The 3,958-nt window shown below is 39.4% G+C and overlaps 1 long non-coding RNA gene across 1 annotated transcript; it reads right to left on the bottom strand.

Annotated features, from left to right (window-relative positions):
• Positions 1–221: 221 nt before the first annotated feature.
• On the bottom strand, positions 222–3,492 carry LOC122084636. Its single transcript, XR_006141960.1, has 4 exons — positions 3,330–3,492; positions 1,871–2,496; positions 1,485–1,739; positions 222–1,233 (listed from the first exon to the last, which is right to left on the bottom strand). It is a non-coding gene; the product is annotated as an uncharacterized LOC122084636 (long non-coding RNA).
• Positions 3,493–3,958: the final 466 nt, after the last annotated feature.

Here is a 3,958-nt window from a genome sequence, read left to right as displayed (position 1 = left end):
CATGTCTTTTGTGAAATCATATTTTAATATCTTGGTTCATGGATAATGGGACTGTATATGTATCAATTCCAGGCCTGCACTAGTAGATCTGACTGATCAAGCTTGAAATCAGTCGGAGTCATTTATAAACGTGTTGGGATTAAGCCTTGTTGAATTATAAATGGCCATTCCTGGTTTACGTGCATCCTTCTGCTCATGTTCAAAGTTGGAATTTTTGATTGGGAGGAATTATTCGAACACCATATTATACAAAAACAAGAGATACAAGACATGAAAATTACAAAAGAGTTCAAATTGCCTACAGTAAACGGTGAGGTATAATGAGCTTTAAATTTGAAGAAGGCCATTGAATAAGGTGTTGCTAGAGTTTCGATGTCGATGATGATGTGCGAAACAGCTCCTGAGGATATGAAGTCCCCACTCCAGTATCCCCAAAACAATTCTCAACAGTACTAGACCCTGCATTATTGAACTCGCTGGAATGTTCAATACCCAAAGCGTTCACCGGAAACATGGTAGAATCAAAGTAATTCGAAGAAAACCCAAATTGGAAGATCTGGTTTCCTTCAATTTCTTGATCTGTAGAAGCCAATGATCTCCTGAGACGGGGTGAGATGCTGAACTACCTGATTCGAGATTTGGCCTGGCTTCTTCGAACCTCGGCCTTTCTTGATGATCAAAACGAACAGATCCAAAGGTGATCTGAACAGCTTCCAGCCTCCCAACCCATAAAGGAAATGAAACCCAAATGGCATGAACAGCTCCGGCACCGATGGTATCCCAAGCCAAGGGAAATCCTTATCCACGATCTGGCTCGCCTTCGCGAGCCCTCGTGTGGCACGGGAAGCCCCTCTGACCTCAAGGAAGAACACTTCCTTGCTGTTCCAAACGCTGAGCACAGCCCCAGACTCAGGTGGGTATGAGAGGAAATGATCCACATTGGGCCATGAGTCAACGGAACCACCGGAGGGAGGGGACGGCAATGAAAGTTCCGAGATTGAGACGGTTGTACAGGACGGTATGGATGTCTCTAGGGAAGAACTCGGTGGTGGAGAATCGGCGGCGATCGAGTGATTCGGCTTTGGCACTTTCATTGTTTTCGATCATGTAATATTCTCTTGGATCTGAGGATCTGGATCGGGTTATAGAAGAACGGAAGCAGCCGGTTATCTCAGCTAGCTCCAGGCACCAGTTTTGGGGGTAGACTTCTCTCTCCGGATCTGAGCCGTTCCTCTGCAGGTAGAATAACAAAGAATTACAAGATGGAAGAATAACAGAGGATCTCGATTCCAATGGAGTTGGGTTTGGTGACAGATAAGACAGTGAATGGTTGATATCGGAGGTTCACTTATGAGAACATTCCTAATCCGTGGATTTAGAATTAATTTTCTCTCTCTTCATTTAATAGATTCAAAATCCATGGACCAGATATGCACGAGAACATTCTTGTATATGAACCTGATCCGTTCACTCGGAATACCCACCTGGAAGCTCTCAAAACTTGGTGCCATTCTGGTTTAAATGAGGGCAGAGGTCTAGAACAAATTTCAGTATGTTCAGTCACAGCATCAGGAATCTCTTCAAATATTTTGCAATTCTCAACCTTGTTATTAACCTTTGAGCAATCCCCACCATCAGCTTTCTTTTGCTTGCAAGTCCATTTCTGTCTTCTCTGTACACCTTCCACATCATTTTAGACGCCTCCTCCTCACTCTTCCATTCATCACGTCTCTATTGACCTAATCATGAGTACCTTTCCAAGTTAGCATAAGAATAAGTCAAATCCACTAAGCATCATGGAGAACAGCATACGGAGTCTCTTTCTGCTCTTAGCATATGTATAATAAATCATACAGTTAAAATATCATACCTCTGGGTTTTGAAGGAAATCAGAAATGTCATTTGAGGAAGTTGGGCATTTCATAATATTCTTCTGTGGCCTAAGTGTCCGTCTACCCTCACATGTCCTCTCCTTTACAAAATTCTGAAAGGCAAACACATTCTCCAAGCAAGGCTTGCAATAGTTATGAGCACGAGGAGTCGCATGTTTCTTCCATACACTTATGGACCCATGTCATGCCCTCATTCTGTTCCTATGTGTCTATCTCTTTCTCTCCTCTGCTCTTCTCATCATCACCATGAAAACCATCACTCTGGATTTTCCAGCACAAGCTCACCAGGGTGGGTAGCTTGCTGAGGGTTTGGTTAGGTAATAACTCTCTTCTCCTTCCATCAAATGATATATTTATCATTTAATTTGGGAGGAGAGATACACACAGGGAGACGTTAGCGTACGCTATATAACTGCAATGAAAGTTGTCCGTGATAGAATATAAATGGCAACGAGGAGGGATGGCACAAGGGTAGGAACAGGAAATTGCCGAATCAAGTATGAGATTGATCTTCATATATTCTCATTCAATTCTCTTTGATATCGAGGAATCTTTGTTGCATCTTTTGGGGGACTCCATCTTCTTCTCTCCTCTTGTTCCTACACTAATATTTTTAAACCAAAAGGACAAAAATCTAAATTAATATTTCACTCAAAACCACATAGAAAATATTAAGAGGAAAAAAAAGCTATGCTCAAATTATTTAACAAAAGAAGTTAGGGAGCAAGCTCGAGTAAGCTGTACAGAGTAGCATATCAATGTGATGCAACTTAATGGTTTCATATATGAAAGATAACAAGGTTATTTCTTCCGGGTGTCCATGCACACACACACACACACACAACTTTATTCTTCAAATATATTTCCACCTCCTTTCGGAATTACTTTTTTTCTTCTGCATTTACATACACATTACTTATAAAAAATAAAAGATAAATAAATAACAAACACAACCTGAAATCATAAAATGAAAGTAATTTCTCACTAGCCCTGGAGGAGTCGTAAACATTTGCATGTATCACCAAAACATATTAATAAAAACACCATTCTAATGATTACCCTTGGACATAGATCTAGGATGCAAAGCTAGCACTTTGTGATGGCCCCTGTTGTAATATAAATGCTGATCTAGAAATGCAAGAATATTAAATATTCATATTGGATATAGATATAACTTCTCATAAATGAAAGGTAATTAAACGATTTTAAAGCATAAAATCGATCAATATATCATGCACATAAATGAGAGTTGCAATCCATTATTTAGAAATAGACATGCAACATAAAACCTAAGAAACTTCAGCACATAACTAAAGAAGGTTATTTCTACCAAAAAAAAAGAATCTTATTACTTTGGAAATTAAAAGCCTTAATAAATTAAAAGAAAAATGAAGATTTAACAAGTCAAGGTGATCAGAACAAGAGAAATATATATACCTAGAAGCAATTGTAGGTGAGGAAACAGAGAAATATTAGGAAAGTAAACTTCTTCATGATCACTTGGACTTTTTTCACAAACTGGTGATTGTAGATCTCAGATGCTTACAAACTCCTTTGCTGGAGATGGAGTAGACCTTGCTAAAGACATCTTGTAGAGAGAATTCTTAGGACTGAACGATGAGGGAAAGAAGAAGAACACACTTATTTATAATGAAGCATGTGATACACTTGCCATCATGCATTGCGTGTGGAGTCATCAATTTTCTTGAACGTATTGAGATTCGTTCTTATCAATAAAGCTTTGTAAATGTCATCGCTTGCGTAGATTGAGTCATCTTGAAATCTATCCGCAAAACCTAGTAACTGATTCATCCTATCACTATGTGAAACGGGATAGTTCTAGGATGTGCTTTCCAAAGGGTTTAGAATCAAAAGACTTGTGAAAAAAGTAACCGCCTAGCTTGTCATAACTTACTTGTCGTTATGCTTGTAGAGTCATCAATTACCTCGAACGTATCCAGATTCGTTCTTATCAGTAAAGCTTTGTTTATCTCTCTTGAGATTTGTTCTGATCACTAAAGCTTTGTTTATCTCTCCCATCCCCACCCCCCCCCCCCCCCCCCCCC

This window comes from Macadamia integrifolia, chromosome 7 (genome assembly GCF_013358625.1).
Source record: "Macadamia integrifolia cultivar HAES 741 chromosome 7, SCU_Mint_v3, whole genome shotgun sequence".
In the NCBI taxonomy this organism is placed as follows: domain Eukaryota; kingdom Viridiplantae; phylum Streptophyta; class Magnoliopsida; order Proteales; family Proteaceae; genus Macadamia; species Macadamia integrifolia.
Note: the sequence above shows the minus strand (reverse complement) of the source record. Positions and strands in the feature narration are given on the sequence as shown.